Source organism: Paroedura picta, chromosome 2 (genome assembly GCF_049243985.1).
Source record: "Paroedura picta isolate Pp20150507F chromosome 2, Ppicta_v3.0, whole genome shotgun sequence".
NCBI lineage: Eukaryota > Metazoa > Chordata > Lepidosauria > Squamata > Gekkonidae > Paroedura > Paroedura picta.
Window position 1 is genome coordinate 104,880,919 of NC_135370.1, and position 19,943 is coordinate 104,900,861.

The 19,943-nt window shown below is 40.4% G+C and overlaps 1 long non-coding RNA gene across 1 annotated transcript; it reads right to left on the reverse strand.

The window, feature by feature from the left end:
• Positions 1-1,613: 1,613 nt before the first annotated feature.
• On the reverse strand, positions 1,614-8,431 carry LOC143828769 (uncharacterized). Its single transcript, XR_013227866.1, has 4 exons — positions 8,246-8,431; positions 3,072-3,244; positions 2,834-2,938; positions 1,614-1,752 (listed from the first exon to the last, which is right to left on the reverse strand). It is a non-coding gene; the product is annotated as an uncharacterized LOC143828769 (long non-coding RNA).
• Between the last annotated feature and the right edge of the window lie 11,512 nt (positions 8,432-19,943).

Here is a 19,943-nt window from a genome sequence, read left to right on the forward strand (position 1 = left end):
TGTCCCACTTAACCCGCCTCATCAGTTCATTGTACACCAGCTAGGAGGCCACAGTACGAACAATATATGGAGACACTGATTGGTTCAAGGTCAGCCAAGGAGTGAGACAAGGGTGTATCTTAACACCTTAATGCAGAGGTAATTATGTAGAAGCTTAATCTGGAAGAATCTACAATTGGAATCAAAATTGGAGGCCGTAACATCAATAATCTCTGCTACGCAGATGGTACAACACTGCTTGCTGAATCGTAGTGTGATCTGAAGACCCTGATAATGAGACTAAAAGAAGAAAGTGAAAAGATGTGACTATACCTAAATATCAAAAAGTCCAAGATCATGACAACTACTGGCAGTAGCACCAAAGTCACAACTGACAATGAGAACATTGAATGTGTTGATGATTTCATCTTTCTTGGCTCTATGATCAATCAAAGTGGTGGATGCAGCCTTGAAATCAAACAGTGAATAACACTGGGCCAGAATGCAATGTTAGGCATGAACTGAATATGGAAGAGTAAGGATATCAGACTTAATACAAAGTGCCGGCTAGTCAACACCATTGTCTTCCACATAACAACCTATGGATGTGAAAGCTGGACCCTGAAGAAGGAAGATAGGAGAATAGATGTTTTTGAATTATGGTGTTGGAGACAAATGGACAGCCAAAGTTACCAACAAGATAGTTTTAGAGAGGAGCAAACCAACTATGTCATTAGGGGGCAAGATATTATGGCTAAAGCTCACTTACTTTGGACACATCATGCAATCAAACTAGCTAGAAAAATCATTAATGCTTGGCATGGTCAGCAGCAAAAGTAAACATGGTTGTCAAAGGATCCGCTGACTCAACATGATCAAAGCTGATACAGAGATAACCATGAACCAATTAAAAGAAGCAGTCAGAGACAGGGGCACATGCTGAAGACTTCCCTGTACGCCGAGGGTCAGACACGACTGAACGGATGACATCATCATCATCAATTATGTCCTCTAATATTTCCAAAGAGCCTCTTGTGGTGCAGAGTGGTAAGGCAGCAGAAATGCAGTCTGAAAGCTCTGCCCATGAGGTTGGGAGTTCAATCCCAGCAGCCGGCTCAAGGTTGACTCAGCCTTCCATCCTTCCGAGGTCGGTAAAATGAGTACCCAGCTTGCTGCTGGGGGGTAAACGGTAATGACTGGGGAAGGCACTGGCAAACCACCCCGTATTGAGTCTGCCATGAAAACGCTAGAGGGCATCACCCCAAGGGTCAGATATGACTCGGTGCTTGCACAGGGGATACCTTTACCTTTACATTTAATATTTCCATTGCAATAAAGATACTAAACATGTGAGGTGGTATCTTTAACATCCACTACATCTTGATTTCCCTGGTAAAGCTTCTATTCATTAATAGTTAGTTTTTGTTAACTCAGTGGTTATAACGGCCAACCTAACATGAATGAAAGAAAAGAAACTTTCTTCTTGACACCAGTTGGCTTATGCTATAACTGCTATCCTTAACTGGTCTTAAAAAGTATTTTTTGTTCTTTCCCATCCATGGCAGATTAGCTCAGGTTCCTAGTTTGCCTTGTGTTGTGGCTTAGCTTGCTTATTTAAAACATCTGTATTTCCGTGCTCCAATGTTACTGTTATGTGAGGCATCGACTGTCAGCATACAGTTGTAAATTCTTTCCTTGCAGCTGTACTTTGACCCAATACGAAAGAAAAAGATTCTGTCTTCTGGGAGACCCTTTTGTTATTCATGTCAACCACTGCAAAATAAAATTTTACGTCAGTTTTGCTAAAGTTTATATGTGCCTTCTGTCTTGTGGTGTAACTAGAAAATGAAGATGAATGAGCTGTAAACCTGGTCAGATTAAAAACCAATTTTATGTCCAAAAATAAATGCGTGGGAAAATATTTTTCACTATTTGCTCAGAGCTGACATTTAAATTCCATATAATGATATTTGCATTGTGGAGTAATTACAAAAGGTTGCAGTGCAAGCACCTTCAATGCAGCAAAATTCAAATATAGTCATAAGTGTCATCAAAGACCAAAAAGTAAATTAAGCACACACTCAAGGTCTGGGCTAAACTTGAGCCATAGTGCCAAAGACTGAAAATATGTTGCCCACAATTACAACCAGCATCTGTGTTGTTGCCCTGAGAGTCTTTAATGAAGTATCTTGTTTGCAAAGGACTTTTCTAGAACTTCCATATCATCCATACATTACGAATTTCCTACAAGAATCCTTATATCACAATATGATGGGGATGTAAGAAAATAATTTTCCAGGAAAACCTCTTATGCCCATTTGTTGATCTCTATATAGTTGAAATAAATGGAAAAATAAGTTTTGTGGTCTTGACTGGTAATTGCTCCACAATATTAATATCATTATATGGAATTTAAATGTTATCTCATAGCAAACAACACAGTCCAAGCTTCAAACAACAGACAATAAGTAAAATTTACAGTCATTAAAAGTGGTAGATCACTTGTGGTTTGGCTGAAAAGTTTGTACATTAGTTGTTCAGTAATTAGATTCCCCATATAGAATCATAGAGTTGGAAGGGGCCATACAGGCCATCTAGTCCAACCCCCTGCTCAACGCAGGATTAGCCTTAAGCATCCTAAAGCATCCAAAATGTCTTGGGAGGATGGGCGTTGGGACAACGATTCAGACTATATAAACTCATCTATAATATACAGCAATTAATATTACATGTATGTGGAAATATATCACTATATAGTTTAGAGTGATTTGAAGAACGGAAAGGCGGCAGGGTATAACCCAATCTCAGCACATCTCAGAAGCTAAGCAGGGCTGGGACTTGCAAGGCAACCTACCAAGGAAGAGGAAGGTGGTGGTAAACCACCTCTGTTTTTCACTTGCTCTTGCTGAGGTTGCTGTAAGTCAGGTTCTGCAAGTGAATGGACCACCACTGTCTGGACCTTGCAAAGAAAGAGAACATGTAATCAAAGGCTGTAATGAGTAAAATAACTGAAACACATGCAAAGACTGACAGCCCTTCAGATTAAGGACACCATTTCCCCTTTCCATATAAAAATTCCCTTTTTTACTTACCTGTCTGCTAAACAAATGGGGATTAAACCATTGGATTTTTTTGTTACTTCTTCCATCAAACTTTCTTCCTGATGCATAAATGTTCCATCTGCAACACATTCTCATAATAATGACACTGCTAGTCATATTATTTATTCAGTTCCTCATAAGTAAGCTGTGGTGTTTTCTTATCTCTAGAAAAAAAATAGGATAATTTCCTGTCATATGGATATAAGAAATCAGAAGTGTGAGAACTATAATTCTGGGAAGTAGTAATTTAGCCATTTGGCCATACTTGTAGAGGAGACTGATTTAGTATGACATTTTTCCAGCTCTAAATATTAGATAAGAACTTCTGCTGGTATCCACAGACTTGGCTTCATAATGAAACACCCTTAAAATTTGTAAAGCTAGAACCACATAAACATTATTATATTGGCTGCTTAAGTACAAAAGTCACTGCATTAATAAATAGCATAAAACTATGGGTTCACTGATAGGTATAGGGGGTAGACAGCCAGGTAAACAGATAAATCTACAAAAGGAAATAATGGTCCTCTCGTAGACCTGTTGAGTGGAGGTCTCCCTGGATCCCATCACCCTTTGTATGATTAATCATTGCCAAGGTTCCATAGCTCATCCAGAAAAGCCTCTGAGGCCCTGTTCACCTTGGGCACCAAAGCTCAAAATCTCTCTTCCTTGAATTGAGATAGCACACCCATTACTTCATTACAAACACCTTCTATGTGCTTTGCTGCAAAATTTATATTATTATATTATTATACTTTGCTGGGAATCTTTGTCTAGAGGCCTTATAATGTAGGGATTTTGACCTTGAGCAGGTGAGTGGTGCCCTGTGGGTAATCCAGCTAAATTCTGAAGTACATAAACTGTGCTGAAGGGCCTTTCATCTTTTCTTCTTCTAATGGAACACCTAACTCTCCAGTTAAGTTCTGAAAGCTGCCTAACCATTCTGCACATGCAGACAATCAAGGAGGGCCAACTAAAAGAAAATCATCTAGATCAGTCCCCATCCACCGGGCCCCAGCACCGGGCCACGGCTCCCTCTCCCCCCGCCCTGCAGTGAGAAACTTCCCAGGCCGCAAGCAAATCGGCCGCCAAAGCTCAAAATCTCTCTAAAATCTGGCCAAAGCGGCCGATTAGCTTGCAGCCTGGCCTTAGTAGGAGTGGGCCCGGCAAGCTTCTTTTTGCGGGAGGGGGGGAGAGGGAAGCGCGGCCGCCAGCGCAAACATGCATGGGTGGCAGGTCCGCACATGTGTGTTTGCGCCATGCGCATTTGCGCCATGCATGGCCACAAACCCGCATGTGTGGCAGTTTTGCACATGCACTCATGCGGGAAAGTGCTGCACATGCGTGTTTGTGGCCACGCAATCTCTCTTCCACCATAGACAGGGCTTGAGAAGGTTGTCTTTTGGTTTCCGTGGATACTCCAATGATTATCCATTTAGCTTGATTGGCAACCATGTAAACCAAGATTAGTGCTCCCTTTGGTTTCAATGAGAATGCCTTGGCATGTACACTCCACGTGAGAGCTCATTACATCATTTTGCTGTTATGGGAGTTGGTGAAAGAGAGGGAGACACACATAGCTATTTGGGAGGAGAGAATTTTGCAGGATAGGTGGAGTGTTTAGAGAGAAGGAGCATCTTCAGCATTACCTGTGGGTCTTCAGCTGCTCATTTCTGGCTGGCATTCATCCCCCCCCCCAGAGGCTGAGTGCAAGCAGATGTATTTTATTTTTTGTCTTTGAAGAGACATGTATTGTTCTTTCTGGGAGAGGGGGGTATTTCCTGGAAATATTTTCAGGGTTAACTCTCCTAATTTTCTTTCTGGAAATGGGGTGAAGGATCACAAATAAATCCTGACTTCTAATTTTCTACAAATTTTCTACGAAGTACTTTTCGGAAGATGTGTGTAAAAGCCAGACCTAGATGATTTCAAACAGATTCTCATGAATTCACATGCTTTTTACATTGAAATGAAATGAAACCACCTTGATTCTGTAGACTGTGTCTTAGACTACAGGCAGCACCACAAAAATCATGCACCCACAGCATGGTGTTGCCACATTGGGGCATAAAACTTGGTTAAAATACACAAATATTCACATATCCTCATGATTTTCACACTGGGCTATCACTTCTTCTATTGATAGCCACAGTATACCCCACGAAAATCACAGATCCACACCTTCATCGCAATGCCATGGGGCAAAAACTTGGTTCCAAAGGTCAGATCTTCATGGATCCTCAGGGTTTCTGCATTCAGTCACCTCAAACTTAATGTAAGACAATCTAGTCTATCGATAGCCATATTATACACCACAAAAATCATAGATCTATGCTTTTCTGGTCACACTATGGAGCAAATACATGATTCGAAAGCATGGATCCTCATGGATTCCCAGGGTTTTTCCATCCAGTCACCTCAAACTCAATGCAAGATCATCTATTCTATCAATAGCCACAGCATACACTACAGAAATCACAGAGCCACACCTTCATGGCAATGCTACAGGGCATTGCCTCATATTTCAACGCAAGAAGCATGGATTCACTGACAGCTTGGTGTAGTGGTTAGGAGTGCAGACTTCTAATCTGGTAAGCCGGGTTTGATTCTGTGCTCCCCGACATGCAGTCAGCTGGGTGACCTTGAGTTGCAATTTGGTTGGTGTGGCAGGCTAGGATGCAGAGAGGTGCGCCTCATCGCAGACTCACAGTCTTTATCCAGACTCTGAAGAGGAGTGATGCCTTGCACGGCCCAAAGAGCAGATGTTGATTATGCTCTTTCTGGAAGAGGAACCTGTGTCTGCAGAATTGGGGGTTGCAAACCACTGTGTCTGCATCTGTCTCAAACACACCCTTGGGCCCATCCTTGAGGACTAGCAGTGGACCTCATTCACAGCCTTAGACTGGCTTGCAGTTCCAGATTGGGTACCATGTTTCAGCCAGAGTTTTGGGATCACTTCCAAATGATTCCCAGTGACCCCTGTGCTGTGGAGTGCAGGATTTGCAAGCTCACATGTGCCATGGGACAGACCCAAGACACCTTTCCTCCTCCACTCTCTGCTGGAATCTGCAGTGTATCTACCCTACTGTGACAACAACTGCTTCATAGTTCCACATCTAGTGAGATGGTCCACCAACAACTCCCACACCAAGGGCCAAGTTTACATTCTTTCTCCAGGCATGTTTCCCTTTTCTTCAGGGCCCCATGCAAAATACTTCAGAATTTCTGTCTTTATCCATGCCACTCTATGTTGAAATCCAATGTCTTCCTTTACACAAATTCCTTAGAAATAAGTCTTCAGTTGCCATCTGCCAAGGGGTGTCCTTATAGATCTTGCCAGCTATTGATTGAGAAATCCCTGGATATTTGGAAGTGAAACCTTAGGACTGTGCAATATAGGGAGGGCAGGGACCTCAGTGAAGTATAATGCCACAGAGGTCATCTTCCAAAGCAGCCATTTTATCCAGGGGAACATATCAGTGTCATCTGGAGTTCAGTTGCAAAAGTGGGAGTTCTCCAGGACCACCTGGAGGTTGGCAACCCTGGATATTAAACTATGTTGTTGTGAAAAACTGCACTCCATCAGTGATTATTTGGGTGACCTCAAGAGGGAGCAACAATATGTTTGCATACCTCCCATCCCAAGCAACTATTATTCAACCTTTAAAGACAAGACATCTTCCCACCACCAACATCTTTTCGGAAGTAATGCAGACACTCTAGACAGTTACTGAATTCGCCCCATTTTTTCTTTTTAAATTGTTATTTCATTCTTCTCAAAAGCACAACTGTCACATAGCCAATAAAATTTGGCTATATGCCAACATCCCTGAGGTAACCCTAAATAAGGGGATCACTGTGCTTTCACTTAGTGAGACATGTTGTGGATGGTGGAGGTAAGATTTTTTTACCCAATGAATATAAAAAAGAGAGGTTTGACAGATGAAAACACTTGGGTAAATATGCAAATTTGGGGAATTAAATCTTTGCTGTTTAAAATTATTTATACCTCCCATAATGGTTGAAAAATTGATCCAATTCTATGACAATGGGTACATATGCATTCTAAATGTTAAAGGTCACATTTCAAGGTGAAATTTTATACCAGTGCCATTTATTGTTATGAGTTAGGGCTATGAAACAAGCAAATGATTAATTTAGGTACCTTGCAAATTTCTGCACAAAGGTTAAAGAAAATGTATTGTAAACAAACAGGATTTACAGCAAAGATAGAGAAGACTAACTGAAGAAATTAATCAGCTCACCAATTAGCCTTCTTACTTTAGGAAAATGGGGACAGGAAATTCTCCCATTATTAAGTAATAGAGCAACATAATTAAAGTGCAGGGTTAACCTTCAAAAATACGAGAAAGCTTTATAATTGAAGTTCTATCATTGCACAGGTATGAATGAAGTTTTTGGTAAAAGGAAAAAAATGAGCTGGTCAGACCATTTCTCCAAGCAGTTTCCCAGTATGAGTGCCTCACAAATTATTCTGGGCACTGGACAACATGTTGACTACTTGGTATTCTATCCTTGTTTACCAGAAAGGGAAGATTCAGATACACAGCTGAGATGATGGAATCACCAGGTTCCAATTTCCTTGGTATAGCAATAGTTACTCTCCATGTGAAGTCACTACCTCATGACTCAATTCATATGAGCTAAATTTGGCCCATTATTTCACACAGTACAAGTAGTACTCAGAAGCCACTTCCAGACTACTAAGCAACAACTGAGAGTTCACAAGGATTCTGGTTAATTTACAAACTAATTTTCTGCATACCTATCTGTGAGAATCACCAGGAAGGGGATAAACAATTTGGAAATTTCATCTCACCCTTCAAATTCTCCTCTTGAAAATCTTCTAAGCTCTCAGGATGACTTTCTCTCTCTCTTAAATAACTTTCCTCTTCTGTAACTAACATTTAGCTGCTTTTAATATTTCTTCTTCTTGAACATTTTAATTTTTTACCAGGTTACTTATTAAAGAGGTTTTTCTTTTTAATATGCTACAACATATTTTTCTGAATCATGTAGAGTCCCCCATTTTTCTGCTTCTCGTCCTATTGTGTGTCGTTTGTCATCCACTTAGGAGACCAGCCAGTTTACTATTAGAGCTAGTAATAGAATAACAACATAATTTATGAATTACTCATACTTACAAATTATGGTTTTTGACGTGCTTTTGGACTAGCCTTGGTCCGAGGTCTCTCCAGAAAATTAGAACTGCACAGCAGAGCATTTTGAAGGTATGCAGTTAATAGTTACCTTGTGGATGAGCACAGATCCAGATTCACAGTGCTTTGAAGTTTAAAAGAAAGAATATTTACTGCATAGTAATTTACAGAAATATATTCATTTGCTTCTGTCTCCCTAGAGAGACAGAGTACAAAAACTTAAAGAGTAGTTACAAAAGCAGCACATTTCAAGTCTCTATGGCTAGGCTGAAGGCAAACTACATCTCACACATCAGTGGATGGACAGAGAGCTAGTCTCATTGCTGCTTGCTTGCTTCTGCTGCACACACACACTATTCTTCTTCCTGGAGAAAGAGGAAGAATTTGGGAGCCCACCTTAAACAAAGGAAACCCCAGGATATGTCCTTGCGGTTTTTCCATTGCAACCTCACTTATGCATCGGTAAAAAAGGCAAATGCCATTTTGGGCTGTATCAACAGGGGCATCACATCAAAATCACAAGATGTCATAGTCCCATTGTATGTGGCACTGGTCAGACCACACCTGGAGTACTGTGTGCAGTTCTGGAGGCCTCACTTCCAGAAGGACGTAGATAAAATTGAAAGGGTACAGAGGAGAGCGACGAAGATGATCTGGGGCCAAGGGACCAAGCCCTATGAAGATAGGTTGAGGGACTTGGGAATGTTCAGCCTGGAGAAAAGGAGGTTGAGAGGGGACATGATAGCCCTCTTTAAGTATTTGAAAGGTCGTCACTTGGATGAGGGCAGGATGCTGTTTCTGTTGGCTGCAGAGGAGAGGACACGCAGTAATGGGTTTAAACTACAACAATATAGGCTAGATATCAGGGGGGGGGGGAATTCACAGTCAGAGTAGTTCAGCAGTGGAATAGGCTGCCTAAGGAGGTGGTGAACTCCCCCTCACTGGCAGTCTTCAAGCAAAGGTTGGATACAAAAATTTTTCTTGGATGCTTTAGGATGCTTAGGGCTGATCCTGCGTTGAGCAGGGGGTTGGACTAGATGGCCCTTCCAACTCTATGATTCTATGATTCTATGATTCTATGACCATTTGATACACTAGTGAGCACCCAGGTACAGCTCAGCTGCTTAAACAGCTTATCAATAGCCCTTCAAGGCTGACTTCACCAAATTGCTTGCTAATTCCAATTCCATCAATTCCCTTTTTCAAGCAGCAAGTCATTTGGATTCAAGACAGCCCCTGAAAGACAGAAACCTTGAAAAGACATGTTAATAACAACATTCAACAACAGCATATATGAACATTTACTCTGTTTATGAATTTTTATTAAGTTTTCATTTAAGATCAAAGCAAAGCAAGAAGATAGAAAAAGGAGACACTTAAAATTAGAATATTACAGTCTCTATCTTGACAATACACTATAATGCACTGTGAAACTACTTATTCATATAATCTGAATAAAAATACTAGAGCTCCCGGAATTCTTCCAGGGGTCTTCTATTGACTAAATGTGTTAATTCGGCCATCCTACATTATTCACCCACTTTGTTCAACCAATGAGATACTTCAGTGGGTCTTCTTGTTTCTAGTTCAGGGCAATGAATAGTTTTGCCGCAATTGTAGCATGAAAAGAAATTATCTTGCACTAACCAGTAGATTTTCAGAAAAAAAATAACATATATTCAGAATACGAAGGAAACTTTTTAACATATTTTCAATTATAGTAGGTATTTTTATCCAGAACTTTTAAACTTTATCATAGCACCACTACTAATGATAAAAAGAACCAATAGACTAATGACATCTCCAACATTTCCCATCATGTTGATTTGACATTCTGCTAATCCCTTTAGTAGTTATATACCATCTGTAAAATATTTTACCAGTTTTCCCTCAGTGATTGATGTTTTGTAAGCTTAACATTTTTACCCTATAGTTGTTCCCACTCTTGCAAAGATACATTATGATTTAAATTTTGCATCCACATACACTTTTTAATCCGTTCACTTATATTTTAGTAACAGTTTATACATTTGACCTTGCAAGTAAGGTTTTCTTTGTGTAATTATTGTTTAAAATTCACTCATAGCTCTAAGTGTATATCTCAAGAATATCTCTCCTCAAGAATATCTCTCCTGTATATCTCAATTCTGATTTCAACTTCAGTTATTTGCTAATATTCAAACCAGCCAATCAATTTCCCTTCTCATTTTAATTGTTCCCAACTGTTAATCTGTCCATTGCCAAAAATTAAGTCTTTAAATCTTAGACAATTTTTTTTTGCTGTGATTTGTTCAGATATGTGTCTACAGATTTCAACATTAATATACTAGGGCTTATTCTATCTCTATATTTCAACCATATTTTCAGTAGAGCATTTCTCAAAAAATGTGCCTCTATTTTTTCTTGATTCTAGTGGTTGGTCACAGAAAGTTGTGAATACCTTTATCCACTCAATGTTTATCAACAGCTTTGGAACTGAAATTTCAGGTTTGGTTAGCATTAAAGCCAGATCATCTGTATAACTCCTTATCTTAAACTCGTCTCCATCAAACATAGTTAGTCCAGTCAAATCTGACATAGTTCTGATTTTTGTAGCTATAGTCCCAAGCACCAAATTGAATATTAAAGAGGATAGAGGGCATCCTTGTCAGATTCCTTTCGTTATTTGTATTTTTTCTTCTGTGACCATTCTATTCACTAATATTTTAGCCTCTTGCTTCAAATATATTTGTTGAATACATTTTTAAAAATTCTCCCCAGTCTATCACTTGAAGTGTTGCTTGTAAAAATTTCCATTGAACACTGTCAAATGCTTTTTCAGCATCCAAAAAAGCTACCTTTTGCTTCATTTTAAAGGAGAGATTCATTGCATTCAGTATTAATTTAATATAATTTTTCATATATCCATTAGGCATAAAGCCTGTCTGGTCTTCATGTACCACCTTATTTATGCATTTCCACTAATATCTTCACAAAAATTTTGTAATCCACATTCAACAGGGAGATGGGTCTATAAAATTGTGGGATTAACTGATCAGATCCTATTTTATGAATCAGCATTAGGCTTGCTCCCAAGTTTCTAAAATACTCTTTCTGGCCTCTCCACAATTTCATTTATTAGCTTATAGAGGGGGATTGATATAATATGTATAAGTTTCTTATAAAATTCCACCATAAGGATTTCACTCATTAACACATACTGGGACTGTTCATCTTTGTTCTGCTTCAGCAGTAGATCCTGATCAATCTCATCTTGTGGAAAGCCTTTCTTCGACAAAAGATTGATAACTCTTTCTTTGCAGACCTCATATGGTTCTTATAAGTTCAGCTACTGGATGAACATTCCTGCAGCTTTCTTTAACACAGCCAGAAAGGTTATTGCCACATTTCCATGTTTGGTGTTGCAAGTAGTATCAATGCCTCCTTCAGTGTTGGTGCTAGCCTCAACACAGTTAGTTTGGTTCTCTCTATTGATTAGTTTCATTCTTATGGAACTCACCCAATATTTCATTGGTAGCACTCCTTTGTTGTTCCTGCTTGAATGCCTGGGTGCTACCTCTGTGGCTGACTGCATTGGTTCCCCTTCCAAGCATGCCTCCTCAGGTTCATATCTGTTCCTTCTTCTACTGAGTCCTCCCTGTCTGAGACAGAGTGCTGCCTCCTTTTCTTGGGTGGAAGTCTCCTGCCCTGGAGATGGCATTTTATCCCCTTCTAATGGTGAGAACTTTTACCTGATACCTGTGTTTAGCCCAATACAAAAAGAAAGACACTTTTCACAGGTAACCCTTGGCCTCCATTGTCCTCCATTGGCCTGGTGAGTATCTTCTTCCCCAGCCATCTTTCAGTTCTTGATTCTTGGCTCTGTCACAGGAAGAAACAGCAGTTAATTTCTGGGTCAGCTTCCAGTAGCCCTCTGGATACAGGAGCTCCTCCAGGCAGCAATTTTTTTTTAGCTCTTCAGAGCTAAAAACAAACCGCAGAACCTCTTGTGAGTTAAAGGTTCAACTGCTTTAAAAAAAATTATCTAATGAGAACATGTCTAGCAAAAGACAAGCTAAGCCACATAACCACTTTTAGACTAGACTTGGTCCTAGGTCTCTCCAGAACATTGGAGCTCTAGAATGACAAAGCATTTTGAAAGTATACAATGGATGAAGCAGAGATCCAGACTCATAGGATTTTGAGGTTTAATAGAGAGCATCTTAACTATATGGTTATTTACAGAAATAAATAAATCTGATGCAGTCTCCTTACTGAGGCACAGTACAAAAGTTAAAGAGTAGCTACAAAAAGCAGCACATTTCAAGCTTCTATGGCTAGGCTGTAGGCAGACTACATCTTATACGTCAGCAGATGGAGAGAGAGATGATTTGCTTCTGCAAGCACACACAAACTGATCTTCTTCTTGAAGAAAGAGGAAGTTAGTGGGTGCCTGTCTTAAAACAGGAAACCCCAGAATATGTGCTGAGGGTTTTTCCATCACACCCTCACCTGTGATCATTTCATGCACTAGTGTGCACACAAGTATAGCTCAGTTGCTTAAACAGCTTAACAACAGCCCTTCAAGACTGATTTCACCAAATTGCTTGTTGATAGCAATTCAACAGTTTTGTTTCCTAGATAACCATGAGCAGGGGGAAGCAGTGATAGGGCTTTTGCAAGATAAAAGATATGCACATTTTGTACTTTGCAGTGGGTTATCAGGACTACCTATCCCATTATTGCCTCCCAAAGAGCTTTAAGATATAGTGAACAAAATTTGCTCAGGATACCCAGCCCCAAGGACATTAAACTGGCTCTGACCCCAGTCTGGTGAAATGCTATATCAAGTACAATCAGGGTCCTGTAGGACATTAAACCGCTCCACAGGAACTAGAAGACAGAGCTGTTCTGCAGACTTATGGTTGAGGTCTGAAATAAAATCTAAATCTGCTGGCCTCTCTATGACCCATTATGCACGGGGGGATAACGCACATTCGGGGTGGAATGGCGGCGACTAAAATCACCGATAATGCACGGAACGGGTTGCAACCGGCTGCAGCTTCGGTGCATGCCGCTGAAAAAGTCGCATTAGCGAAACGCAGAAGAAAGCGCAGTTTCCAGGTGACCAGTGCACAACCAAAAGCGGCGCCAGGATTGCCACGTGCATAATCGGTTACTCTGGGTTTTGCCGCCGTCACGCCCCGTCCTGTGCATAACCGCTGTGCTTTGCGTCTTCCCCCTCCACGTTTTCCATGTGACCCGAAATCACCGTTTTGGCGGCCGTGCATAATGGGCCTATCAGAATCCTCCAAATTAAACGTCAACCAAAGGGTTACTTGTATAATCCCCCCTCCTTCCTAGATAGAAGAGTTTGGGCACTTTAGTGATTATTTTCTATTTTTAATGTTTTAAAAACCAAATTAACCCAAACACCTCCAGTCGCTGCTCACCCCTAGGTGACAGAAAATTCAATCTTTGTCCTTTTATGTATAATTCTGATCCTCTCCAAAACCCAAAAAGAATCATAGAATCATAGAGTTCGAAGGGGCCATACAGGCCATCTAGTCCAACCCACTGCTCAACGCAGAATCAGCCCAGAGCATCCTAAAGCATCCAAGAAAAGTGTGTATCCAACCTTTGTTTGAAGACTGCCAGAGAGGGGGAGCTCACCACCTCCTTAGGCAGCCTATTCCACTGCTGAACTACTCTGACTGAGAAAAAAACTTTTCCTGATATCTAGCCAATATCGTTGTACTTGAAGTTTAAACCCATTACTGCGCGTCCTTTCCTCTGCAGCCAACAGAAACAGCATTCTGTCCTCCTCACAGGCCTATTATGCACGGCCACTGAAACGGCAATTTCGGGTCACATGGAAAACGCAGAGGGGGAAGACACGACGCACACCGGTTATGCACGGGGAAGGGCGCGACGGAGGCAAAACCCAGAGTAACCGATTATGCACGCGGCGATCCCGGTGCCGCCTCTGGTTGCGCCCCGGTCACCCGGAAGCTGCACTTTCTTCCGCGTTTCACGAACGCGGCTTTTTCGGCAGCATGCACCGAAGCTGCGGCCGGTTGCAGCCGGCTCCGTTTGTTATCGGTGATTTTAGTCACCGCCATTCCACCCCGAATGTGCGTTATTCCCCCCATGCATAATGGGCCTAAGTGACAACCTTTCAAATACTTAAAGAGGGCTATCATGTCCCCTCTCAACCTCCTTTTCTCCAGGCTGAACATTCCCATGTCCCTCAACCCATCTTCATAGGGCTTGGTCCCTTTGCCCCAGATCATCCTAGTCTCCTATATACCCTTTTAATTTTATCTATGTTCTTCTTGAAGTGAACCCTCCAGAACTGCACACAGTACTCCAGGTGTGGTCTGACCAGTGCCATATACAATGGGACTATGACATCTTGTGATTTTGATGTGATGCCCCTGTTGATACAGCCCAAAATGACATTTGCCTTTTTTACCACTGCATCACACTGCCTGCTTATGATTAGCTTACAATCCACAAGTACCCCAAGGTCTCGTTCACACACATTGTTACCTATAAGTGTATCCCCCATCCAGTAGGCATGCTTTTAATTTTTCTGGCCCAGATGTAAAACTGTACACTTATCTTTATTAAATTCCATTTTCTTTTCATTTGCCCATTTTTCCATTGTGTTCAGATCTCGTTGAACTCTGTCTCTATCTTCTGGAGTATTTGCCAGTCCTCCCAATTTGGTGTCATCTGCAAACTTAATGAGCAGTCCCTCCACCCCCTCATCTAGATCATTAATAAATATGTTTAAAAGTACTGGACCGAGCCCTGAGCCCTGAAGTACCCTGCTACTCACCTCTCTCCAGTCTGATGAAACACCATTGACAACAACTCTTTGAGTGAGGTTCTCTAACCAATTCCCTATCCACATGACTATCTGAAAATCCAGATTGCACTCCATCCATCAGAACATCATGAGGAACCTTATCAAAAGCTTTACTAAAATCCAAGTAAACGACATCAACCGAATTTCCACAATCCAGCAAACCTGTTATTGGTCAAAGAAGGAAACCAGGTTGGTCTGACAGGACCTGTTGGAGACAAATCCATGCTGACTTCCCTGGATCACCAAATTGTCCTCCAGATGTTTGTAGATTGCTCCCTTTAATATCTGCTCCATTATCTTCCCCACAACAGAGATCAGACTCACTAGTCTGTAGTTTCCCGGGTCATCCTTCCTCCCTTTTTTGAAGATCAGAATAACGTTTACTCTCTTCCAGTCCTCCGGGACATCTCCAGTCCTTAAAGAGGTCCCTAAAATGATGGACAAGGGTTCTGCAAGTTCTCCGGAAAGTTCTTTAAGCACTCTCGGATGCATTTCATCTGGCCCAGGGGATTTGAACTCATTCATGGCAGCTAAATGCCTCTCAACAACCTCTCTGTCCATGTCAACCTGCCACCCAGACGCTATCCCTTGGCTACTGCCAACTCTAGATGTGCCTAAACCCTTTGACCTGTGGGGGAAAACAGATGTAAAATAGGTGCTGAGCCTTTCTGCTTTCTCTGCATCTTCCATTAGAGTTTGTCCATCTGCACCCAACAGTGAGCCTATTGCCTCCTTTACTTTATGTTTGCTCCTCATATAACTGAAAAATCTTTTCTTGTTACAGTGGGCTTCCCTGGCCAATCTTAGCTCACTCTCAGTTTTGGCCTTTCAGATGATTGATCTACAGTTCCTAGTAACCTGTAGGTACTCTTCTTTAGAGCTCTGTCCTTCCCTCCATTTCTCTTTTGCAACTGAAAAGATTTGGGGGAAGGTGGTTACCTTCAAGCTGAACTTCCCCTCATCTTTTCAGTGACGTTTTCCCCACAAATTGTGTAGTTGCTTGTATGTTAAATCTTTATGACTGTGAAGATAACAATCACATATCTCTTTCCTTTATTCCATTCATCCTTTTGGGCTGCAGGCTGGCTCTTGTTCTTTGATATCAGTATCTTCTAAAGAAAAAATCTTTCCTGAAACACTCTCCAAAGTTTATATACATCATTCTCACCTTCTCTAACTCTGCTTTTGTCATTCTTCCCATCCTTGGCATATTTAACACAAAAGACTTTCATGTTAGGAGAAATTTCAACAATTTGAGTTTGAATTCCACCTTCCCTTTCATGTACTTATATATATATTTTTAAGTAGCAAAAGAGTTTTGTGCACAAACATACACCCCAAGTCTGTGTGTGTTTACATTCCTTCCAAAGAGCAGGCAAAGTTTTATATACCATGCATATATAGAAAAACCCAGTGTCATATCAGCTTTGTAGTAATTAAATGAACAGTAGGGACACTGCTGTGTGGGTGCCACTCATCATACAGTAGGTTCAAAGGGTTGCTCATCCATCACAGTCAGAGAGCTAGGTTGACCATACTACCCTTTTGAAGGGGACAGTGTCCTTTTTCACATTTCCTGGCCATCTCATTTTACTAAAAATGTCAATTTTGTCCTCTTTTTAATAAAATATATATACTTTCTGTAGCGTTAGTTCTGCCTGTATGCTAATATAACACATGACGTTTTTATTTCTATTTAACAGTTAGAATTTGGGTCTAGGCTGCAAAAGGTCTAGGAGCATTTGCAGTTGGTAAACTTTAAGGTGCATGAGCCCCACCCCCTCAATTCTTCTGGCCTGCAGAGAGAGAAAGAGAGAATGCCAGGACTTTAAACCATTAATTTGTTTGCATGTGTGCAATGGGCCCAATAACCGGGGGAAAAATGCTATTTTAGAGTTTCCATTTAGGGGCTCCTTTAAGAATTAAAGTTATGGTAAAAAAAACGCTTACCCCTAGCTGAGTTCTTCTGGCCTACATCTACCTAAAATTTTGGATGGGTTCTGTCACTGAAGAATAATGGCAAGCTGAATGTGTTTAAAAACATTTTATTGTCTTCATTTCATGAATGCATAATATTTAATCCCCATTCCATTTTTCGCCATCCCAATATCCCCTTTTTGGGAAACATGGACAGCCTACCAAGACATCTTTCAAGATCTTAAACAGGGACTGTGAATATGGAGAGTATAAAGGAAGTATGAGGCTGTGACCATTGAGCATTAATCAAGGAGGGAGAATGTCATCATCAATCTTCACTAGGCACTGATGAGCATTCAACAACCTGAGGCTTGTAATCTGTAGTCCTCCTGTCTGCCCTTGACCTTCTTTGTTGCTATGCAACATCATTTGATAAGGACAGTGTCCTCCCCTTCAGGCTCCGCTCAGTGACAGTAAATTTAATTTCTAAGCAACCATAATATGTAAGACTACACAACACGTTTATTGTTTAAATGGCATGGAAGCTGATCTGTGGGTTCATTTACAACACTCTTGCATTTAGAGCATATTAACATCAGGCCACTGCCACATTCCACGCAGACTTTCCAGACATGTTTCAAACCAGCTTCTGTTTTGGTCACCATTTGAATATCATGCTCAATTTTTATCAGTTAGTAGGTTCTTTAGTTCTGTCTACTGAGATTTTTAAGTAATCTTCAGATCAAAGGAAGCAGAGTGGTCTTAACTGACATAAGTAGAAAACTGAAGCAACTACTCACCAGCAACAGCTGAGATACAAACATAGCCCTTCTGCCATTTCCATCAGCTGAACTAGATAGTCTTTACATAAAAGAATGAACACAAATAGTTAGGCTGCTAAAGAAGCTGCTGGGGGGAGGGAATGAGTATTCTTCTAAACCTGCTTTTTAGATTGAGTAACTTGGAACTGGCTCACATCTTATACATATGCAGTTTTCAGTAAAGGCCAGGAAAATCCATTCATTAGAATTACGGGAGATAGTTTCTGGTTTTGTTTCAAAACGTTCCTGTAATATTAATAAGAAAAAAATCAGTATCAAATGGGCTTAAATCATATCTATTAATTATTAAATGTTTTGCTACATCTCTCGAGTGAAGTTTTTAATGGAATGAAATCTCTGCTGAAGTGACGTCACAGCTGCTCTATTTATAGCTAAGTTTTCTTTTAGTATGGAAGTGACTTTCCATGTTGGCATTAAAGCTAGTGTTCCCTTTGTAAATGAGGGAAAAGAAAAAAATATTCCACTTTGGTTAAAAAAAAAACTATTGCATTTGAGAAAATGGTAGGTATGTGTGGAACATATTAAAACTAAATCAAGGTTTTGAAAGGGAGATGTATTAGTAAAGCCATGATGATTTTTACTTATTAGAGAAGGTGCTGAAGTCAAAGAAAGAAAGCAAAAATTTGGCAATAAAAATGAACAATTTCTGTACTGAGTCCCACAGAAAATATTCATTTATTATATATTTAAGAGATTTGTATGTCACTTCATCAGATTCCTGCCCCAGAATGTTTACAATTTAAAACATGAAACTAATAAAACAAAAAAACAAAAAACAAAGATTAATTCAGATTGTTAGTAAAGAGGTCTGATACGAAACAGGAGGCATATTTGTTACTCTCCTCTCACCGCTGAGTTCTGACTCTATTTTCCTGCTGTGCGGGGGGCCTAGAGTCTTCCATTCTTCAGGAACAGCATTTCAGGAGGCATTTTGGCATACGACAGGAGGCATAGAAGGTCTTCTGCACCAATGGGAATTTTTAATGTCACCAGAAATTTTCCGTCTTAGTGGGAAATGTATCCTGTGGGTGTCATGTACCTCTCAACAACATTGGCTGGCCTGTGGGAGTCCGAGGCTGGTGAGAAAATTCTCCAAGCACTAAGAAAAGTTTATTAAATATGTAACAGGAGTTGCCACTGACTTTATCCCCAACTGTATTTTGGGGGAAATGCTTCCAAGACTGTTGATAAACTGAGTGAAATTTCTCCAATTATTCACCCAAGCAAGAGCTTGCAAATTAACTTTCACATTTTGCTTCTTGGTGACACAACATGATTCACAGAGGTTGTGCTTAAGGATGCCACAACATTTGTAATGAATACATTTGATAGGTGAATACCACAGGTTAGCCAACTGCTGTCAGTGGATTTTTCCCCCTTGTGATGATGGAGTTCGTTTCCCTGCTTTTGCAGTTGTGGGTCTACACACTGTAATGGATTATTAGATCAGGTAATTAAATGATATGGCAAAGATTACACCTGCTATAACACCATGCAAAAATACACATGTGAAATAATGTTTGTAACAGGATATAAGACAGATTCAAGTGGGTAGTTGGGTTGGTCTGAAGTAGCACAACAAAATTTGATTCCAATAGCACCTTTAAGACTAACAAAGATTTATTCAAGGTATGAGCTTTCATGTGCATGTACAGACAATGGAACAGAGATCATAAGAGTACAGATATAAGGAGAAAGTAAATTAGTAACAAATTAGTTAACAGTATCATAACATCCCAAGTATGCAGTATAATTCTTTGCTGTAAAAGAAAATCAGGACTTTAGGTTCAAGCAGTTTGGGTGGAGATGCATGGGGCTGGTAATAAGTTGCTTTTAATTACTCTTTTCACAACTGAGAAAGTGTCTGCCATCGGTCACTAACCTTGATATTTTTATTGCTCCAATGTTTTTGTGAACAACAATTGAACCCAAAGTACCTCCCAAGACAGCATGGTTTGTTGCTATCTCTTCAACCTTAATAGAAATATAAAGTGAAAAATGATTTGAGACAATTAGCACATATCCTGTGGAAAAGAGAATATCAAATCTTTCTGTGTTTGATTCAGAATTG